Here is a 24,655-nt window from a genome sequence, read left to right as displayed (position 1 = left end):
GTAACTCAGTTGTCAATTGTGTACTCAATGCTGTAGTAGACAGTTGTAAACATATTGAAGCTGTAACTCAGTTGTCAATTGTGTACTCAATGCTGTAGTAGACAGTTGTCAACATATTGAAGCTGTAACTCAGTTGTCAATTGTGTACTCAATGCTGTAGTAGACAGTTGTCAACATTTTGGTTGTGTTTATGAACATTTAAAGTATCTGGATATGCCAGAGGTCTTTCCTGACAAGGCTAAATCAACATTCTCCCTACCGTTTACAGACTTCTAGTTATCCGGCTACTCATGGCCTTATTTTCAGCCTGATTTGCATGATTATCTCATAAAATACATTGTTTAATCCAGCAAGGTCGCCTTCAACTCCCCTGAGGACAAGCCAACCCTCCAAATTTGCCGGGCTGATGTTGGTCCGGATAACCCAGGTGGTAGTACTCAAAAAAGCCATTAAGGGTCATTATGGCATGATTAATGACCCCAAAAGATGACAAGTTATCCGGATACTTGCTGTTCGTAAACGGGCCCATTGAAGCTGTAACTCAGTTGTCAATTGTGTACTCAATGCCGTAGTAGACAGTTGTCAACATATTGAAGCTGTAACTTAGGTTGTGTTTATGAACATTTAAAGTATCTGGATATGCCAGAGGTCTCTCCTGACAAGGCTAAATCAAAATTCTCCCTACCGTTTACAGACTTCTAGTTATCCGGCTACTCATGGCCTTATTTTCAGCCTGATTTGCATGATTATCTCATAAAATACATTGTTTAATCCAGCAAGGTCGCCTTCAACTCCCCTGAGGACAAGCCAACCCTCCAAATTTGCCGGGCTGAGGTTGGTCCGGATAACCCAGGTGGTAGTACTCAAAAAAGCCATTAAGGGTCGTTAAGGCATGATTAATGACCCCAAAAGATGACAAGTTATCCGGATACTTGCTGTCCGTAAACGGGCCCTTAGTTGTCAATTGTGTACTCAATGCTGTAGTAGACAGTTGTCAACATATTGAAGCTGTAACTCAGTTGTCAATTGTGTACACAATGCTGTAGTAGACAATTGTCAACATATTGAAGCTGTAACTCAGTTGTCAATTGTGTACTCAATGCTGTAGTAGACAGTTGTAAACATATTGAAGCTGTAACTCAGTTGTCAATTGTCTACTCAATGCTGTAGTAGACAGTTGTCAACATATTGAAGCTGTAACTCAGTTGTCAATTGTGTACTCAATGCTGTAGTAGACAGTTGTCAACATATTGAAGCTGTAACTCAGTTGTCAATTGTGTACTCAATGCTGTAGTAGACAGTTGTCAACATATTGAAGCTGTAACTCAGTTGTCAATTGTGTACACAATGCTGTAGTAGACAGTTGTCAACATATTGAAGCTGTAACTCAGTTGTCAATTGTGTACTCAATGCTGTAGTAGACAGTTGTCAACATATTGAAGCTGTAACTCAATTGTCAATTGTGTACTCAATGCTGTAGTAGACAGTTGTCAACATATTGAAGCTGTAACTCCGTTGTCAATTGTGTACTCAATGCTGTAGTAGACAGTTGTCAACATATTGAAGCTGTAACTCAGTTGTCAATTGTGTACTCAATGCTGTAGTAGACAGTTGTCAACATATTGAAGCTGTAACTCAGTTGTCATTTGTGTACTCAATGCTGTAGTAGACAGTTGTAAACATATTGAAGCTGTAACTCAGTTGTCAATTGTGTACTCAATGCTGTAGTAGACAGTTGTCAACATATTGAAGCTGTAACTCAGTTGTCATTTGTGTACTCAATGCTGTAGTAGACAGTTGTCAACATATTGAAGCTGTAACTCAGTTGTCAATTATCTACTCATTTATTTGTCATTTCATATTGAAAACCAATTACTCTTTCTATTTGAAAATAGATGTTTATTTACAGTTTAGATATCTGAAGTTACATAATTAGCATACACATTTTGATTGGTAGGATATAGAAACAAAAAGTGGGTTTTTTTCAAATATTGATTGTATTGTTTTTTCAAAGTGTATATTGCATCTATACACATGTTAAAGTAAAATGATAATTTGATAAATGAATAAAATTCAAATTGATAAGGGGATGGGGTATGAGGGCAGCAAATATGTGTTTGATGGTGATATAATGATACTGATGATAATAATGTTGCTATTTGTTTGTATTAATAACTACGGTAGTTATGATTATGATGCTAAATTGTATTTTAAATCAAGAAATCATGTAATAATTAGACCCTTGACAATCTAAATATATTGTGACCAAGACAATAATATTTTCCACTCAACAACACAATTTATTGTGAATAATATCTAAAAGCTGTTGATAACTATTAATAATGTGCACATTTATCAGTCTGTGTGTCTTTTTAATTCATATTTTGCAATGTCAATGTTTTCATTCTTAATGCTGCATTTTGGTTAAAGTTTGACCTACTGTAATTAATATAATAAATATAATAATTTAATTCACCATAACATATTTGTCTTTCTTTTCTAAATACAGTAAATGGACAGAGTTTAAATAGTAAAAATAAAGAGGCAAAATACCTAGGAACTGGAAGTAGTTGGAATGTCTTCCAATTTTATTTTACTTGAGAGAACCAGTTAATTATATAGTTTGTAAATTGATTATGTTTTTTATGTGCAGAATTACAAAAACTAAACACATGCAAATGAGACCAGGTAAACGGAAGAACAGAATTAAATCCTTGCGCCTTCTAATCCTTCCCCTTACCATCGACATAGACACAACTTTGTTGAATCCTACTGTGCTACTAAACACCACATCTCTAGCCCTGTTCCATATTTGATCCGGTTCTTAAACAAACAATGCTTAAATCTAATGAATTGTTTATAGTGTTACATTTTTGTGTACAGTACTAAATTAAATTTTTCATTTTTGAACATGAATGAATTTTATTAAATAAAATGTTTTATATTTTGATTTGTTTTCACTTTTAATTCAATTTTGTAAATTAAAGCTCAATTCAGTATGCTGCTATATTTTAATGTTTATTCATATATTTTTTTAAATAAATACTAATGATCAATGAAAAACTTATTTGTTTATTTGTAAGGATAGTGTTTTTTTGAAGGGGTAGATTTTAACATCGAGGAGATCTTTATATCAAAATGTACGTGCTTAGCTATTGTTAAAAATTCATTGTATATTATAGGAAGAGTATCCATTTCACCAATCCAGAGAATAATAAAAGTTCTTCGATTTTACACAGCGATAATGTGTTACGTACACAACAGAGCCATATATATAAAGAGTTACGACATTGAAAATTAGAAGCCATTTTTGTGTCAAAGAATTCGCACGCTGAGGGCGCGCGCGTCTCTTTTGTTTAGCGTTTTCCTATAGTTCATGCATTATTTTTAGATTTTTTTGTCTATGAAATAACGCTTGTATTCCGTTTTTATTTTAGTAATTAATTTTATTAATGGTATTAATTTGGTAACATATATATATTGTGTCTATAATAACAAAAGAATAAATGCTAGGGCCTACATGCAAGTCAGGATACATCAAAGCATGAACCAATACAAAAAACACACAAATTCACCCCTCTTTTTATACAGTATATGGCTCTCTGTGTGTTTTTGACACAAACTTTCAGAGACTCGTTCATCATTTCATTTGTAATAATTTGCCTTTGTTATTTTAATATTGTTCATACCCTATTCAATATATTAACAAATATATCCACGACACTTTATTATTTTATTTAGTCATCAAAGCATGCATTATGAATTGAAAATATTACATAATTGTTATTAATAGGACGTAGTTATGGGATGTTTCGTTCCAAAATCAATCAATCGAACTTTATAATGTACTAGCGCACGCGCGTGCAATATTCTTTGCCGCAAGTACTTCTGTACGCTGTGCACATCGATATTTCACCGTTAGATGTGCAATTACATTTTTTTAAATATAAGAAAAAGTTTAAAGTATTTTCTTGCTCCTATACTTTACATGCATTAACGGAGACAAGTTTGACACAAATTGATCTGCATATCACGTGACTATAATCCAATGTCGTAACTCTTTATATATATGGCTCTGGTACACAATTGGTGATTGCGCCCTCTATAAAAAATAAAGTTTAATCACCCCAACAAACCACTCTCGCAACATGTTATCCTAAGAATGTCATCAACACACAAGAAGTAAGTTTTTGTTTCATGGCAGGTCTTTCTTCTTTTAATTTTTCGGATCTTATAGGCCTATTCGTATCCTAGTCTAGGCCTTAGCTAGGCTAGGCCTATAGGCCTATATTGCTAGGCCAGGCCTAGCCTACTAGACTAGCTGGGGTTCTGGTCAACCCGTACCCAAACCAACCCGTACCCATGCCAACTCGTACCCAACTTGGCTAACCCGTACCCAAATAATTGGTCAACTCGTACCCACTTTGGCTAACCCATACCAAAACCAACCCGTACCCATGCCAACTCGTACCTAAATATTTGGCTTACTCGTACCCAAGTATTTGGCTTACTCGTACCCGTTATTTGGCTTACTCGTACCCATTATTTGGCCTACTCGTACCCATTATTTGGCCTACTCGTACCCAATTTGAATAATTACTTGTAATGATTTGATCGGCGCAAAACTAGTGGTATGCTTTTGCCGTATGAATCATTTTTATATTTAAATTGTTTTTTTATTTTACAGGTCTCGGTGAAATGTGTGCTAATAAAAATGACCATTGATTTGATTGTAAACTTCGTTTAATTAGGCATATATTTGTTAACATTTATTTAATAGTATTATAGTTTTGTAAACGTATGTTTTGTGTCTTTTTTATTTACGTAAGAGAACATTAATTAATAAAAAAATATTTTAACTGATTGTATAGTATTACAATTCTCAATTAAGCCCAGGTAAAGTAGGCCTACCAACAACGTATAATTTTTATACTTATCAATTTTTATCACCTAATTATCTTCCCTGATTAGATTCGATCAAGTAATTATTATTTCTATTGTATTGGTAATTTAAAATTGGTTGAATTAACAACGCCCTGTTTTAAGCAAAAAGCCCACAGGGCTATGGGGTCGAATTACTCGTAGATTTCGTGTTACATGTTTTTGCTGACCGGGATTAACCTTTTATTATAAAAAAACACGCATTTATAGGGCGTCAAAGAGAGACGACTCAGCAATGACGTATGATCGTTTTCCATCTATTTTATTTATTAATAATTCAGTGAAATGATCATATACACGTACTGTAAGGCAATTAAACATTTTGGCAGATTTTCTTCTATAACAGCTGCGTGTTTTTGCTGACTGAGGATTCCTCTTTTATATTAAAAAACGCATTTGTAGTGTGTAAAAAAATAGACAACGCAATGTGGCGTATGATAGTTTTCTATTTATTTTTTTTCTTAAATAATTCAGTAAAATGATCTGTTTGTTTACGGCAATTAAACATTTTTGGTAGATGTTTCCTCAATAACAGCTACGTGTTTTTGCGGACGAGGGATTCCCTTTTTAAAAAAAAATACGCATTCTATAATGTGTCAAATAAGACAAATTAATGACCTACAATCGTTTTTCCATGGCAATGGATGTCGTATTATTTACTAAAATAATATAAACGTTCTGAAGGCCTACCTACACATGTCTGAGTATACTTAGGCCTACGTATCTGTCAGCGATAAGATGATTTTTTTTTTAGTTTTAGTAGTATTTATTTCGTTTTTTAGTCATAATAATACAGTAATAATCATTATAAAATGAAAACGGAATAACAGCAAATGTCGTCGTTTGTAATTAAATGTTAAATTATTGGAGGTTACCTTTTATTATTATTCTCACATCCGTCATTGTATACTAGGGGATTTGTTTTATAAACGGCAATAGGCCTAATCTACTTAGAATAGATTCATTATTCTAATGCTCACTTAGCAGCAAAAATGAGGCTGGTATCCACTTAAATAGTTTCGTGATTTTAAAATACGAGTGACAACTTGAAAATGTATTAAATATTTTCGAAATGTTAAAACAGTTTAATATTCTAACCTGGAAATCTCACATATCTTCCCTCTGTAAAAAACTCAATTCTATTATCTACTTACTCAAACGTACCTCTAAATTTACAAACAAATCTTCTCTTCATCTTCTGTACAATTCACTTTTCCTTTCTAGACTTGACTACTGCTGCTCTGTCTGGGGTTCTAAACCTTCTTCTACCACTAAACTTCAAAAAATTCAGAATAAAGCTATCCGTCTACTACTTTTCCTGTGCTAAGACTCTCCCCTTCCATGAACGATACCTCTTTCAGCTTGCTTGTCTATCTTTCAAAGCTCTACATCACTCTGCTCCTCTTACTATCTGTCAGCTTTTAACTAAAGTAACTTCCAACGGCCGTATGAACACTAGGCAAATTACTAAAGGATATCTTCTTATCCCTCGTCCTTACCTTGAAATCTTTAAACTTTCTTTTAGTTTCAATGCTCCTTCTTTCTTTAATTCACTACCTTTAAGCATTCGTAACTCTTACAATTTCTCCTCCTTTAAATCTCTTTTGAAAAAACACCGGTTTCTCTCTCTCTGATTTTATTTCTTTTTTTCCTTCTTTCATTGTTGGCATACTGTATATTTATATATTTATATATATATATTTATTTTTTATATCTTTGTTAATTTTGTGTTTTTATTGTTTATTTTGTATTTACTGTTTGTTTGAGGGTCCCTAATGATCAGCTGATGCTGGATGGACCACCCTCATAAAATATTGTTGAAATAAAATAAATAAAAAATAAAACTTGCAAAACAAAACAACAAAAACCATTTTTAAAACGATTTTCAAAAAGCACATTAGGTACTTCATTATCTGTAAAATAAAATGAAAATACAAATTATGTATAAAAGATATTCATGTTTACTTTTAATAATTCAAGTTTTCATCATCACAGACTAGTGGGTATTTCAATTTCCGTGTACTACTATTCGTAGTAAATAATAGATTAATAACTATTCATAAATGAAAAAAAATAGAATGCAGCACAGCCGACCACTGACATCTTCAACAGAGCCATATATGGCTCTGATCTTCAATGTAAAACAGCGCCCTCAAGTATTAACTTGACCTAATACGACGTACCAAATACGATGAAAGCTGTGCTTTTTTCGTACGAGTCTGTACATATTATTATACTTTTTAGGTCAATAGTTTTTGCCATTATAATATCGAACATATGATTGGTATCTAAAAATGTAATAAAACTGGGTTTAAATGTAATATAAATATACTTTAAATAGCATTAAACTTGGGTACAGGCCAGCCAATGATGGGTACGGGTCAACCAATGATGGGTATGGGTGAGCCAAAATTTTGGGTACGAGTAAGCCAAATTTGGGTACGAGTTGGTGGGTACGAGTTGGCATGGGTACGGGTTGACCTGTATTCGACTAGCTGGGGCAGGCCCTACCTCTAGCCATGCTCTAGCTAACAAATGCCTACTACTAGCCTAGGCTTTTAACCCTACTAGCTAGCTAGTAGGCCTAGTGGAGTAGTAGTCTAGCTAGGCAGGGAGGGAGTCTCCACAACAGACGTCAACTACATTGGATTGGATTGGTCCTCAGACGAACGAGGATGTTTAAACGTTCATGCTCGACTCATTGAGGAGGGTTAACAAAAAAAGTAGAACAAAAAATTGACAAGCAGAGAGTCGACCCTGCAACCTCTGCCTCTGGAGCTATACCCACATCAATACACCAAGCCATCCATCTCGTTGGTCGAATGGGGTTTTACTTTGTATATGAATGGAGAAAACATATATTATATGCAAGCTTTTTAACCAACCAATCAGAACTGAGTTGACGTCGTTTCTATACTTGTGTCACCACATAACAAACAGTACTTCCATGGGGTTTCCCTGATCTCACAACAAGCATTCAAACACAGCGTTGTGGTCTTTCATTTTCAGAAAACACAGCGTTGTGGTCTTTCATTTTCAGAAAACACAGCGTGGTGGTCTTTTGTTTTCATGATACATCAAATAACTACAATGCATAGTTTGACGTAATGCGTAAAAAACTACTGAACTTTTCTATTTAATACTGAAATTTATTTTAACAATTTGAGAACTTGGAATGCACATAGAGTATGATCATGGACCTATCTAATTTATAGGTCCATGATATGATAAAGAAATTGGTACACTATTTAAAAAGTGTAATAAGGGATCATCTCACAGTGTGTTGATTGACTTGGTACTGTACACCATGCACTGTGGCTGCTGTGTACAATCTCACAGTGTGTTGATTGCCTTGATACTGTACACCATGCACCGTGACTGCTGTGTACAATCTCACAGTGTGTTGATTGACTTGGTACTGTACACCATGCACTGTGGCTGCTGTGTACAATCTCACAGTGTGTTGATTGACTTGGTACTGTACACCATGCAATGTGGCTGCTGTGTACAATCTCACAGTGTGTTGATTGACTTGGTACTGTACACCATGCACTGTGGCTGCTGTGTACAATCTCACAGTGTGTTGATTGACTTGGTACTGTACACCATGCACTGTGGCTGCTGTGTACAATCTCACAGTGTGATGATTGACTTGGTACTGTACACCATGCACTGTGGCTGCTGTGTACAATCTCACAGTGTGTTGATTGACTTGGTACTGTACACCATGCACTGTGGCTGCTGTGTACAATCTCACAGTGTGTTGATTGACTTGGTACTGTAAACCATGCAATGTGGCTGCCGTGAGTACAGTACATGCCATATCTGAATTTCCTCAACTCAGAGGATGAATGCCACTATACATTTATGATACAGTATTTGTCACAATTGTGTGCATTACTGTTATTACATTATCAGATTTGTGATTTGTGATAGTATGTGTACTGACAAGTATCTGTCATCTATTATCAGATATCAATTGTCTGGTAAAATTGTCAACTAGATGTTGTCTTATGATTACCTCATCCTTTGGAAGGAACATAAAGTGGTGAACAACATAAATACACATTTTATTTGTCACGTAGGATAATTGTAGGTGCTGTACTATGGCTACTGTAAATCTTATTTCAGTTTCCAGTTACACCGTCAAAAATATTTTTTCTTTTTTTTTTCATTGACATTAATTTATTGTGCCTGAAAAGTTTAATTTGTTTAAAAGAATATTAGTATTTCTAATCTACAGTATACTACAAAGGATTGTGTTGTTGTTTTGTGTGTTAGATTGTGCACATAAGGCATGTGCATTGTTACCTCACAAAAATAAAACTGATAAGAAATTTAATTTCATTATGCAATTATTTTATCTTAATTCAGGGGCAGATTTATGGGGGTCGCCCCCCCCCCCCCTTTTGTAATATATATATATTATGCACCCATTTACATACGATTTTACAGGAAAAGATTGTACAAATCAACATTAAAAATTGTTAAAATCTTCAATTTTTTTATAAGTTGAACCGAGTTCAACTTCAACGTTACGATCGGTAAAACTGACTGACCAATTAAATAGTTCATAAATTACGTCATCATAGTGTGTGAAAAAATACGTACGCGTTGACAATTCTTGATTTTTTACAATGCGACGATGTTTGTTGTACTCTTTTAAAGTCTGATATTTCAAAATAACAAGTGTAAGTAAAACTAAATTTTAATATAAAAACAATTTAATTTAATGTTTGTCTTTAGTGTAAAGCCTAGATTAAGATATCAGCGAAAACATGTCCTAGGCCGGCTGGGTTGAAGCATCAAAACCCGTAACTTTTTCTATTATCAAACGGGCCCGGCTGCGCGTGACCAGCCTTGGCTTTGCAAAACTTCACGTCCATGTGTCCCAGCAACGTCGAAAGAATCAAGAAATATTAACGATCGCGAAAAAAATGTGTAAAATTTGCGACGGGAAAACAGACTTTAGGCTATTGCCGCAACAAAAAAAACAGTTCCGTATATTAAATATGGTCTATAAAACCCACTATATTCAGATAATTAAATGACAAGAATCGACTGGCCAAAACGCCTCAGATGCTATCTCGGGGCATCTAGAAAAAAATTGTTTCCGGGGGAGCATGGCCCCCGACCCCCCTAGACAATTATTTTCCCATATCGGCCCCCTCTTTATCAAAATCCTAGATCCGCCCCTGTAATTAGTCGGTAAAACATTTTTTCATGGCTTAGACTTAGACTTTTAGAGCACTCTTTATACTAATTGAGATTTGGATGTATAAGTTTCATCCGATTAACAAATGGTAACATGCATTGACAGTTGACAAACATTTTGTGGTTTTAATAAATTAAATAATTTATTATATAATATAGAGTAAATTACACAGAAAAAGTAATGTGATGATGTGTGTTTGCCCAGCCTTTGTTTAAGGTGCACTTTCACCTTGGCTGTAAAACCCCAGGGCAATTTTCAGTCATTGTTGTCTTTCAGGTTTAGACACGCAAGTGATTATTAATTTCCAATAGACCATATCATAAAAAAATCCATGTGAGAAACTCCATGTGTGCTCTCTGTTATATAAAATCTTTTATTTTCCTTTGAATAGGCTGACATGCAAGACTGATTAGGAAGTCATGTGACACAGAGAACGCGGCAAAGAGGGTGTTGGCACTTTGCATGACAATAAACACCTTGTAGGCTGTTGGCGTCCATTGATGTAGAGCTGTACAATCCCATTGCTTACCAGAGGATGGATGATTCGTTCCAGACATGCATAACCATAATTCTGTAATTTTAATTCATTAATGTGAGTTATATCATTTGTTTTTATTTCATTACAGCAAATTTACATTTTAGGCTAGTTTTACTTTTTGTAATAATATGAAAGTTAATAAAAAGCTAGTGATATGAATAAACAATAATACAATAACAATATACATTGGTTTAGTATATTGAATAAACAGTAGCAAAAACATGGTATTTTGGTTCATCTACAGTATCAAGCATAAGTTATGTCATGTGGTTTGTATTGTCCCTTTGACTAATTCAGAAAAAATGTAAAACAAAATATTTTGAAAAATTGGGTCATTTTGAAGTATCATAATAGTATTAACTTTTACCAAAAATTGGTGGAAAAAATCATTTAACTGAAATACAGACGTTTTTTTGTTCAAAAATAACTGTGACTTCCAGTCAAAGTTTTCGATCAAAACATATCTCGTAATGCAACGTGCTTGTTTGGCTACTCTGTATGCATAATCATAAAACTTTCTCACGATCTGTCTGAAAACACCTTCTCAACCGTGACGAGTTGTAAACAATCCTAATTAGCATCATGCATAATGCATACTCATGGTTTGAAATCTTTGTTTACTTTCGCTTTGATATGTCCAATTTAGATTTAGAATATTTTGACCTTCATTTTTTTCTTTAAGCCTAACATTTTTAGCATCTCAAACTTAAAGATTCTAAGTATGTTAGGCCCTTTTCACACTTACATATGACAATGACAAATTTTGTGTCTGAACAGTTAGGATTTTAGCGTACAACGCTGTAGTGTATTAGTGGAAATCAAAGGAGAGTAACACTTTATTTATTTATTTATTTACCAGATTTCTATAGCGCCCTTTTCATGAAAACTCATGCTCAAAGGCGCTTCACATCATAAAGACAAACATCATAAGCAATAATTACAAAAGTATAACCTCAAATTATACGAAATAAGATTTCTTAAACTAAGTTATAAATATTCTTACTGTACATTAATTAAAATCTCATAAAATAGAAAAATAAAATGAACGATATACAAAATAGGTCGGAATTTAAAACTACGATTACAAAAATACAATTTATTTACATTTTAATTATTATTTAATTTATTTATTTATTTATTTATTTATTTTTTTTTTAATTTATTTTTTTTTTAAATTTAAATTTAATTAAATTGATTAAAAATTTAAAATATTATTGCACAATAATTGACCAAACAAATTGCAGTAGAAAAATACAAGATTACAAAAAATAGGCATCAATATACTATATTCAAATTGAAATCAATCATTGTTGTAGTATGACACAAATAAGTGTGTTTTAAGTTCCCCCTTAAAAATGTTCAAGGAAGAAGCACTGCGGAGCTGGTATGGAAGAGCATTCCATAGAGTCGGCGCGGCCTTCATGAAACACCTTTCACCATACGATTTGGTTTTAACTCTAGGAACACATAAAGTAAAAGAATCCTGTGATCGTAATGGCCTATTTGGTTGATAAACCTTCAGCATATCATTGATGTAAGTCGGCTCCTGATCATGCAATGCCTTGAAGGTGTGTACAAGTAACTTATACTTTATGCGTGCCTGCACCGGTAGCCAATGGAGCTCCTTTAAAATAGGTGTAATGTGCTCATATTTACAGGTTTTCGTAATTATTCGCGCTGCCGTATTCTGGACTTTTTGTAATTTATCAATAGTTGTAGTCGGCAGACCATAAAGTAAGGCGTTACAATAGTCCATACGAGAGATCACCAGCGACTGTATCAATGATTTCGTGGCATCATATGTTAGATGACGTCGGATATGAGAGATGTTACGTAAGTGCATATAACACTGCCTCGAGATCGATTGTACATGTGAATCCATAGTAAGATGTTTGTCGAATATTACTCCGAGGTCTCTCACAGTCGACGTTGGTTTTAGAACTATGTTTCCGACATTCACGTCCAAATTTATACTGGTCTTATTGTACCGCGACGAAAAGAGTATCACTTCCGTTTTTCCTTCATTTAATTTCAGTATGTTTTGGGTCATCCATACCTTGACATCTGAAACACATTTTTCCATCGAAATTAGAGCAGATTGTATTTCTGACTTGTCATTTGGGCGAAAAGAAACGTACATTTGCGTATCATCCGCATACACAACTGGTAGCCGAGTCCATGTCGCCGAACGATGTCTCCAATGGACTTTGTGTACATCAAATAAAACTTTGGTCCAAGGACCGATCCTTGCGGTACTCCATATTTAAGGGGAAGTGGATTCGAACGCGCATTATTAATGAACACTGATTGATAACTATCCTTCAGATAAGATGCAATCCATGCTAGGGCATTTCCACGTACTCCAAAATGATGATAAAGCCGTTGAAGTAGTGTCTGATGGTCGATCGTATCAAAGGCGGCCGAAAGGTCAAGTAGTATAAGCGCAGAAGCGTAACCCTTGTCTAGAGACGTGATAATGTCACTTTGGACCTTCAGAAGGGCAGTCTCCGTTGAGTGAAATTTTCTGTATGCCGACTGATTGCACTCATGAACGCCATTAATTACAATATGTTCTTCTAGGCTTGCGTCAACAACTTTTTCAAGGATTTTGGACATGAATGGTAAGTTAGATACAGGTCTATAGTTCTTGAGAGTCTCCGGATCTAGGTTACGTTTCTTTATGAGAGGTTTAAGAAGCGCATGTTTAAAATCGCGTGGAACGTAACCCGTCTGTAGTGATGCATTGACGATAGCATGTTATCAAAGGCAGAAGTTCCTCAAGGCACTCCTTCAGGAGCCATGTCGGTAGAGGATCTAATTCACATGACTTACTCTTTGATTTTAGGATGATTGTTCGCACTTCGTCTAGAGAAACCGTCGTATATTCCACTAATGGTGTTGCATCAAACGTGGTCTCTCCAGGATCTCTCTCTTGAGCATTAACTTTGTCAAAATTCGCCGATATATCATGACGAATATCTGCAATTTTAGAATTAAAGAAGGAAATAAAGTCCTCGGAGAGTTCTTTGGCGCATATATAAAATAAACATTTTTGATTTCGATCACAGGCAGCTATCTTTTCAGAATAGTAATCGATTCTAGATTTATGTAGTAGTCGATTTACGATTGAGCACTGACCACGATAGCGTTGATGATCGACTGCGAGTTTGGTCTTGCGCCATTTGCGCTCTAATTTCCGTCGAAGATGCTTGGCTTCGTGGAGCTGATCAGTGTACCAAGGACAATTAGGTCTCTGCACGATAACCTTAGTACGTAAAGGTGCATGTTTGTCAATTAATGATCGCAATGAAATATCATATGTGGACAACAGTTCATCGACAGGATTTAATAACGATGTCGAAGAGACGAATGACTGGATATCTTTCCGAAACGCATCAACATCGATGGCTCGTAACTTGCGGAAGGTAACCTTCTTATAGATCGGACTAGGTTTCGCTATAGCTGTTCTAAAATGAACGGCAAGGTGATCACAAGTCATTTTCCCACTTTCATCAGAAAGGCCTGGATCGGTTACTGAGATATTAGATACCACACAGCTTGTATCTCTAACAATAACTACATCCAATGTGTGACCATGGTTTTGTGTCGGGTCCTTCACAAGTTGTTTTAGACCATGCCAATCAAGAATATCAACAAAACGCTGAGAGTTACGATCTTCCGCGACATCTAAATGAAAATTAAGATCTCCTAGAATTAGAATGTCTTTTGGAATTGTTACATACGAGGAGAGAAACGTAGACCATTCATCGAAAAAATCACTGATCTTTTGGCCGTTTACAGTAGATGGTGGCGGACGATAAACAGTGGCAACGCGCAATATCACACCATCTATATCAACATCACAGTCCATGTATTCAAATTGAGTAAATCCTCTATCTTTGCTGGAACGTACAATTTTGGTTTTTATTGATGTTTTGGTCAATAAAGCTACTCCACCGGCATGTCGACAGGGACGTGGTATATGCTTAAAATCGTAACCTGGTGGAACTAATTCTCCTATAGAGGCTTTATCAATAGACGTTCCCAGCCAAGTTTCAGTTATAGATAAAATGTCGAGATCATTAGTTGATATAAAATCATTGATAGAGTTTTATTCTTGACTGACCGTGCGTTGGAACAACATACGTTAAGCTGTTGTTTAATTGGAATGTTCTTATTTACTGGACATTTCACAATGACACGGTTACGTTCATCCATATACGTCGGATAGTGTTCGTTAAAATGTACTTTAGTTCTTTTAGTTATTCTCACGGATATTCTTCTTTTCATTTTGCACTTGCCAGCTCTTTTATACTATGATGTTATCCAAATTCCTTCACTTGCACTGATGAAGGGCTAGTGTTGCCCGAAAGCTCTGCTAACTTTTCTGGCTGTTTTACTTACTGGATCTCAATGGAGATACAAACAAAAATAGCGAAAAGCTAAATCAAAACGATAAGTAAAACAGCCAGAAAAGTTAGCAGAGCTTTATATGTATATATACATATATATAAACAAACATACAATCGAGTTTGAACAATACCATGAAAGCCCCAGTGGTCTAATGGTTAGGACATCTGCATATCAAGCAGGCGGTCCGAGTTCGAGTCTCGGTTGGGGCGACTTTTTCTCATTCTCACAGATTTCCTCATCTTTATCGTTTCAAATTAATTAATTAAATTTCAGTATATCACCGGGCGGTTTAGAATTAATGTTCTTTGCCTCTTGTGTTTATATATATAAAAGTATCTCTTCGGAGATCCCGCCTCGTGAATAAAAATACTGAAAGATGAGGGCGTATCAATTTGATCTCTGTTGCGCGTGCGTACAACTGAGGACTAGTGCTGTTCCGCCGTACCACGCCGAGAATGTTAAAGAGTCGCTATCCAATCGAGTTTGAACAATACCATGAAAGCCCCAGTGGTCTAATGGTTAGGACATCTGCATATCAAGCAGGCGGTCCGAGTTCGAGTCTCGGTTGGGGCGACTTTTTCTCATTCTCACAGATTTCCTCATCTTTATCGTTTCAAATTAATTAATTAAATTTCAGTATATCACCGGGCGGTTTAGAATTAATGTTCTTTGCCTCTTGTGTTTATATATATAAAAGTATCTCTTCGGAGATCCCGCCTCGTGAATAAAAATACTGAAAGATGAGGGCGTATCAATTTGATCTCTGTTGCGCGTGCGTACAACTGAGGACTAGTGCTGTTCCGCCGTACCACGCCGAGAATGTTAAAGAGTCGCTATCCAATCGAGTTTGAACAATACCATGAAAGCCCCAGTGGTCTAATGGTTAGGACATCTGCATATCAAGCAGGCGGTCCGAGTTCGAGTCTCGGTTGGGGCGACTTTTTCTCATTCTCACAGATTTCCTCATCTTTATCGTTTCAAATTAATTAATTAAATTTCAGTATATCACCGGGCGGTTTAGAATTAATGTTCTTTGCCTCTTGTGTTTAAACAAACATACACACATATACACATATATATATATATATATATATACAAATCAATTGTGTTGCGTAGCACTGTGAAAATTATATATAATTATAAATAAATAAATAATTTTTTTTTTTTTTTAATATATTAAAAACATCAGATAATCCTTTTATAAAAAGAACAGCAACATGTAGAAAGAAAGATGGCAATCGACGAAAGGCAAGCCTGAGATGTGGAAGCCCACACAATGAAGTAATAAATAAGTTAGACAGAACAACAAACACACAGGTACAGAACAAACTTACAGGACACGAATCACAACACAAACAGACATCAACAAACAGAACATGCACAAACACACACGAACACATCACCAGGGGAAAACATTAATATTTAGAGATGAGGAAAGATTTGAATGATTTGTTAAATAAAAATTTAGTAGCCAAATGTTTAATTTGTAAAGGAATTTTATTCCAATTCATGGGAACAGTATATCTGATTGAATGTTTGAAGGCAGTGAGTCTTGGTTTGGGTAAATGTAGTTCATGGGCAATACGAGTATTATAATTATGAACTTCATGATTAAATTTGAAAAGATGAGATGAAGGAGAATCAGCTGTCAAAGAGTCATAAATAAAAGACATTTGTTGAAAAAGATTGATATCAGCTAATTTAAGAAATTTATGTACGGAAATAATAGGGGAAGTATGAGAAAGACGATTCGAATGGGTAACAAGCCTAATGGCCTTTTTTTGTATAATAATAAGTCTATCTATAGATGTCTTGTAATTATTAGCCCAAACAATATTGCAATAATTTAAGTGAGGCAAAATAAGAGAGCAATATAATAAACGCAAAATTGTTAAAGGGATATAGTGAGAAAGCCTATAGATAATTCCTATATTTTTTAATACGTTTTACATTGTTACTTTTGCTGGGAGAAGTATGAAGTACATTTCTAATTGTAGACCAAGTTTTTTAAATATTGTGTTGATGTTTGGTGAAGTTATCATGCTTTACTGTTTACAAAACCTCAAATTCGTGGTTGTAGCCGTAGCTGATTTTGCGGTCACCACACTTTGAGATGAAGCCTAGGAATTTAGGTTTTCGTGTTTAGCTGGATATCGGATTTTGATATAATACATTGATTAATAATATTATACCTAATTAAATATTTTATATCTTCCTTTTCTGAATTGTTCAATTTAATGTACGGTAATTTATATTCAAATAATATTGTAATACAAACAAATTTTATATTTTCAATTATAGATTTGAAATAATTCTAACTTCTCAATCAAAAACATGTCGGTAAGTTAATATACCGTAATTAATTAAATTTCTTATAATCTATACTCATACATACTTTTAAAACAATGTATAGGCCTATATAGGCTATAAATACTTAGATAGTTGACTAAGTTAATTCCGCCATTGGAAGCCTACCCTGGGGCCGATTGCAATAAAGGTCTTAACCGCGGTCTTAGACTTAAGCCCAAGATGAAACCCTTAACCCTAACCGCGCGACGTGAGCGCTCCTAGGCTAGCTAGTAATTTTATGGCGAAATTAACTTCTTTAAATACTGCTGTGAATTGATTTTATGATACTAGTGTAGAAAAGGTGTATTGAACTATAAGACATGTGTATTATTATTTTTATCTACCAATTGTTTCAATAGATAACATCTATATACCTGTAGGCCCACACCTACCTGACGATCAATTACTATTAGCGGTCCACAACAGCACCAACAAGCTGTACGCATATTCTCCATACGTGGCCTAGCGCTACACTATTTTGACCAAGAATAGACTACATATAGTAGCATATTTAAAATTTATTTTTTTTAAATATTTGTTTGTAAACTTCAAGCATGTATTAATTAACCAATATTTTTTACCATCAAATTACATGCCAATATTTTTAATTATTTGCTAAAATCTCCTAGTATTTACGTAATCCTAACGCTATTGAATAGGAAGTGTGTCCATTCATGCATTAAAATGGCCTCAATATGTCCTACTGAGGAGCTTGTCGCTACTCCTTATTGTTAAATTACTCTATTTTGCACTTGTTGGTATAGCGCCCTCATTTGTCGGTAACTATAGGCTGGTTTGATTGTTTGAAATTCTTTACTAATAAAGTCTCGGTTAAGACCGCTATATTGCAATCGACTTTGTTGAGAGGCTTAACTAAGACTTTCGCGAAGGGCTTAGATCTAAGCCTAAGACAAAGTCTTTATATTGCAATCCGCCCCTGTACTTTTATTCACACGCGGATCAGATGCAGTACTTTTTTGCAGTGTTTTTTTAACACTTGCGCCCGTATTCTTAAAGCCCCCTTCCCTACGTTTTTTAGACCTAATTTAAGATCACAAACTATATTTAATGTAAAAATAATACTATATGGTCCTATTGCGATAACTTTTTTCGTCTTTAAACGGTTAAAAATGTGAAAAATAAGTCGATTCTAATAATTATAGCGGCCCGCTATAAATCCCAAAATGCATTGCGCGCGGATTGATATTTTTGTTTTTCACCTGTAATTCGCCCACTTTTCGATCGATCGTGAGGCCAAAACAAATGGAAGACTCCTAACTTTTCAGCGAAAATACCGGGTTTTCCCCAATTTGTATCAACGGAGTCTGGCAAAAATAGAAAGACAATTAAGGCAGCAACTATACAACGTCAGGCTAGGTATATAGCTAGCGTACGATGTTCGTACGTTACCGATGTTTACCAGCTAGGCCTACAAAACTAAGCCTAGCTAGGCTAGGCCTAAGACCGTCCACGAGCGGTCGATCGCCGCGAGCTACTTAGGTAGTGCATTGTTTCTCACTTTTTATCATAATTTACCATAAAACGTACATTTAAGACAAGGAATGACATGGTTTAATGTTTTTAAAGTGATATATATGTATTATTTTCCAAAAAACGTCCAAAATTGCAGGGAAGGGGTCTTTAAACCAAACTTTAGTCGTAGTTTGAAGTTCGACATGAAATAGTCCTAGTTCATGCTATTACTTAAAATTTGATTCATAAAAGAAGTAGTTGAAGTTTGCAGTTCGACTTAATGAAGTCAAGCGTTTAGTCGAGTTTCACACGTCTGGGTAACAAAGGCTATACATTGGCCATTGAGGAGCAGATGAAATTTTGCGCATTGATATTATTTTCTATTTTCTTACAAAACTTTTTACGCACAGGACTATACATGAAAAATAATTTTAATCGTTAATTATTAGAACAAGATCAGTATTAATTTAACAGTGAAGTACTTTTGATTAACAACAAACAAAATCTTCAAAATATGTTTAGGAAACATGGCGGTATGGTAACTAAACTAAACGTAAACATTCCATTGCGTGGTGCATTTCCGCATCTCCCATTATCGCTATGGCGTGACATAGTTCAAGTCAGGCTTGCGTGAAGAAAATAATGTAATTTGTATACGGTTGTAAATAAACATGATTTGCATTATTATAACATATACCAATGTATATTTAATTAAGCTAATATAAAAATAGCCTGCCCCCTCGAGGACTAAAAAAATCGATCAAAATCCGTCTCGATTTAGTCGAGGTGTGCCTGATTTATTCGCCGATTTAGTTGAAGTTCAATTTATGAATTAAAATGACATCATTTTTAAAGTTTTAGCTCAAACTACGACTAAAGTCCGGTTTAAGAATACGGGCGTTAAGATCACAGCATAATCATCTTATCAAAAAGTAACACACGATAGTCTAATAAACAGTAAATGGTCATTATCAACTCAATTCATTTAAATTATTGATGATGGATTAATAATTTCCTTTCAGGAAAGAAAATATGTTATGCTTAGTTATCAATGGGATCACCAAGTGTAAGTTCCATTTTTACGATAATATCTATCTATACCAAGCCTTTCTGATCTAAGGGATTTATATTTTATGTTGTGTATGTTACTGAGTAAATTGCTTTTACAAAAATAACACACTACTTTAACACCCAGTAATTTTAAATTGAATTTTCATCGATTTAGGCTTAATCTTATGATTGCTTTCGTTACACATTAGTACTCATAAGTGGTGATATTACTTCAAGTTCAATAATCAATTTGAAACAATAATAATAATAATACATTATAGGGCTATGATGAAAACGTTTGTAATTTTGACGATTTTAATGTTTTTAAAATAATTACCATAATATATTCAAAGCATTCAGAATGATTGTCTCTTCATTAGAATCGTTAGAAATATAAGGTATCGTTTATGGCAAGAAGGTTACAGGGTGTGGATGAACATTGATGGGAAGGATGGAATGAGCTTTATATACAGTGACATGGCTAATGCTGTAAAAGACGCCAGAGTCGTGATAGGATGTTTATCTAAAGCATACGAGAAAAGTGACAATTGTAAACGTGGTAAGCTATAGAATTTAAAATAGAAAAAAAACAAATAGTCGAGATATCATACGTACTAGAAATGGAGATGGAGAGTCATTCCAATCTTTTTTTACCATATTATTACTATGATATAATTTATTCATCTTTTAAAAAATAATACTATTAGGCCTAAGTCTATCATTTTTATTTTATTTAGAGGGAAATTGCATCGGAGATTATAAGAAAGAGTGTATTCCACTAATAGTGGAGAAGGGTTATACACGAAACGATTGGGTTCAGGGAATATTTGGAGGACAGTTGTACATTAATTTTTCAAATATAGAATGTTTTGAAGCCAAGTTTCAAGAATTGCTTGTAAGACTACAAAACTTATACCCAGATTTAGTAAGTTGACATTTCATTAGTGTTGTATATTGTATAGGCCCTATAGTCCATTCGTTAAAATTTAAAGATAAAATTTAAAATAAACTTAAGTCTTTTAATAATCTAACAGTAATAAAATACCCTAAATATATTTTTATTAAAAAAAAAGTAAAAATGTAAATGATTTAAAATGAATGTTGATTTAAATTTATACTCATAATTGTTTAATTTATAAATCCCATAACTCTAATATATCTAGATATAATTCATTATAGGCCTGAATAACCGGATAAACCATTTTTCATTTGACAGGATCCACAGAAAAACAAACCAATACCAGCTCACCTACCGCCCCCTGAATCGCTTTCATCTCTCGGAAATCCAGGTCAGTAATAAATCATTTTGAAAGATCAGGTGGAACAATAGGTTATACTAAAAGAAAATAAAGAAAATGTGTTAAAAAAAGTATCATTGATGATGAAACACATCCTCTTCACAAACAATTTGATCTCATGAATTCTGGCATAAGACTACGTGCACTTAATACCAAAACAAAACGGTTTAGGTGCTCGTTTGTACCTAATGCTATACACTTATATAACTCCAGAGTACAAAGATAAAATGTAACCGCTTTTGTTTATTTTTATAGCTCACGCATGTATTTTTAATGCTTTTATAACTTTAAATCATCGTTAGTGCAATATAATAATAAATCATATAATAATAATATAATTAAATAATAATAATTTTTATCTAATTTTAACAATTTTTAGCCTCTTAACTTTTTGTGTGTGTTTTTGTAAATTGTATTTTATATTTTTGTATTTTGCCAGTTTTCAAATCACATTTCTGTTTTTTAAATGGACAATAAAGTATATATGGCTATGACTATGACTATGACTACTAAAGCTTTGTATTTGCTTTAGATTAGCAGCAGTACTACCTGTAGGGCGATGAACTTTGTTTTCAACACCAGTAATTCTGTATTCTATTTACAAGAAGTCTCTATATAATATAATATATAATAGTGTTGCACTGGAAATCACAAATAATGACAAGGCCCCAGAGTGCATCTACTTGAATCTCCCGTATGTGTACAATATACAAGAGTCTTAAAAGGGCAAAATAAATAAAATAAATAATAATATAATTGCGTGTAGTAGTATACGCCACAGTAAATGTATTTAAAAATAGGATGACCCCAGGAACTGTGTGGTTATGGGAAGTGTCCGTATTATGAGAATGTCTGCACAAACATTGAGATTCCACTGTATTACTGTACTATTATACAACGTACCATTGTGTGCTACAATATATCATCTAAATATCCTCTCTAAAATGGTGCCTCAGTTAAATTTTATTTAAATAAAAGGAACCTGAGGCACCATTTAACTGTGATGAGTACCACTTTACTGTGTTTATTAAATAAAAGTTAACTGAGGCACCATTTAACTGTGATGAGCACCACTTTACTGCGTAGATGCAAATAAGTTCGTGGAACTAGGGTGGCAAATGGTAAAGTAGGTCAAGGGTGATTGATACATACCAAAATATTTTGAAAAAAATAAGTAGTTCAAGTGTTATAACGTTCGTAAAGGCAGTTACTTATTCGCCGTAGAGGGCGTAGATGCAAAAAAGTTCGCGGAACTAGGGTGGCAAATTGTAGATTAGGTCAAAGGTCATTGATCCATATTGATCCAGCCCTGGACTCTTTGGGCAACCCCCTTAAAATAGTCCTGCGACCGCCCCTGGATGATGGCATCATCCGTTAAAGTTCAGATTTACATGTTAAAAACTTGCTGATGTATAATGGTTCTATTGGAACCGCCGATTTGATTGTTGATCATCAGTGGTTTGCATACCGTATAGCCTATATATAGATTCACTCAACCAATTGGTAATTTAAAACATTTACTACAATTAAATGCTGTACGCGGTTAAGTAGATAGTTATTAAAGTTGTGCGGCTATGCCAATCTCCATCCCTATCTGCCCTTTGGATCTGGCCCAGGATCAGTCTAGGAGAGAACCATGTGCAAGATAAAACGTTCCGCTGTGGGTATTTGGGTCCAGCAATAAAACAAGAAATATTTCTTACAGACTAGACTACCAGTCATAGACTCTTTTCTCCCAGATGTGCTTTGAGGTTTGAGCATGCCCAGTCCAAGTTTCCAAATACCCATTTTTGAGCCGTTTTTAAACAATAGAAATTTAAAAACCGAGCTTGTAAGGGCATGTGATGTAGTGTGTTGAACGTTGGACTAACGAATCCAATGCTCGTCGCATTGCTTGTATCCTTAGGCAAAGTTTGCCACTCCCCACCCAGGTGTACCTTCTAAGGTCAAGTCTGATGACTAGCTGCATTATAAGAGTATGTTTCCAAAATTAACTGGGGTAATAATATGTACAGCGCTTAGAGGTTTCACAACATTAGAAGCTTTATAAATATAATATCAGTGTAAACAAGAGCAATCAGAGATCACAAACCCCCACACCAAGGGCTGGCCTCCAAAATTAATAATGGTACTAATATTGTCTGATAATCTTAGAGGCAAAATCATTATTATGAATTGTGGGTTGTACTAATGTAAGGTTGGTGTGAAATTAAATGTTGTTTTTTTAACTTTCTACATTTTGAACTATAAAATGTTTTGGTGTACATGATGAGGGCGGTGTTCGTGAGTCCGGTAGGTTATTAAAAATCGTCTTGATTACAATTCTTAAAATCTCAAAAAATCTCACAAATCCTGAACTAAATGATTAAGTTTACAATACTATTGATAAGAGAGAATTAAGAGAAGAGGACAGTTTGATGGATATCTGTGGATATTTCCAGCTTTTTATATTATTTTTCTGGACTATGCCTAGGCTGGTAACGGGACGATTCGGCCCTGAGACGATTCGGCCCGGGACGATTCGGCCCTGGGACGATTCGGCCCGGGACTATTCGGCCCGGGACGATTCGGCCCGGGACGATTCGGCACACTTAAATTTATCGGCTTTGATAAGCATTTATAAGCATAAAATAAGCTTTTTTCCCCAAACTTTATTTTCACACAGACTATGGGGTAGTACTACTAGGGATAAAGATGCAATAAAGCAAACATTTTGAAAACATTGTCGAAAATGATCATTTTTTAGTCACGCGAACGATGTAAACAAGTTACGCCCTCTGTTGGTCGCTTGGCGAATGCACGAAATAAACAAGGTTTTCGAAGTAATAAATTGAATATAAAATTACGTTTTTTTAGTAATTTATTATATATATTATATCAAGATTGTCAATATCAATAAATACGGATTGTTAAACACCTTTAAAAACTTGATAAATACCAAAAAAAATGAATATGAATTTGGTCTAAAGTGAGACGTTTCGGCCCACAAAGTGAGACGATTCGGCCCAAAAGTGGGCCGAATCGTCTCACCAAAAGTGGGCCGAATAGTCCCGGGCCGAATCGTCTCAGGGCCGAATCGTCCCTGAACCTACTCTAGGCATAGCCTTTGTGGCAACGGTGTCGATCCATGATATACACCAGGGAATAGAAGCCTCATACCCATACTTCTCATTGCCCTCCTCTGGGCCTAGCCAGTTGACGTGCATGAATACTACGATGGATGTAGGATGTAGTTATTGTTACAAATATATTGAGAACACCCCGCTTATTTTATGTTCCATCTGTCTCAATGAATATCATCAGCGTTGCCAGGGAGTGACAGATATTGACTTTAATGATATTATTTCATCAAGAAAAGAATGGATTTGTCTGAAATAT

The 24,655-nt window shown here is 34.7% G+C and overlaps 1 long non-coding RNA gene and 3 other non-coding genes across 4 annotated transcripts; all 4 read left to right on the top strand.

Moving 5' to 3' along the window:
- Positions 1-15,244: 15,244 nt before the first annotated feature.
- Trnad-auc (transfer RNA aspartic acid (anticodon AUC)) lies at positions 15,245-15,316 on the top strand. The gene has a single exon. It is a non-coding gene; the product is annotated as a tRNA-Asp (tRNA).
- A 292-nt stretch (positions 15,317-15,608) lies between these two features.
- Positions 15,609-15,680, top strand: Trnad-auc (transfer RNA aspartic acid (anticodon AUC)). The gene has a single exon. It is a non-coding gene; the product is annotated as a tRNA-Asp (tRNA).
- Positions 15,681-15,972: 292 nt separating this feature from the next.
- On the top strand, positions 15,973-16,044 carry Trnad-auc (transfer RNA aspartic acid (anticodon AUC)). Its single transcript has one exon. It is a non-coding gene; the product is annotated as a tRNA-Asp (tRNA).
- Positions 16,045-20,483: 4,439 nt separating this feature from the next.
- On the top strand, positions 20,484-21,298 carry LOC144837455 (uncharacterized). Its single transcript, XR_013611497.1, has 3 exons — positions 20,484-20,538; positions 20,717-20,904; positions 21,196-21,298. It is a non-coding gene; the product is annotated as an uncharacterized LOC144837455 (long non-coding RNA).
- The last annotated feature ends 3,357 nt before the right edge of the window (positions 21,299-24,655 follow it).

This window comes from Antedon bifida, chromosome 3, assembly GCF_963402885.1.
Source record: "Antedon bifida chromosome 3, ecAntBifi1.1, whole genome shotgun sequence".
Lineage (NCBI taxonomy): Eukaryota > Metazoa > Echinodermata > Crinoidea > Comatulida > Antedonidae > Antedon > Antedon bifida.
This window is presented reverse-complemented; position numbering and strand designations above follow the sequence as displayed.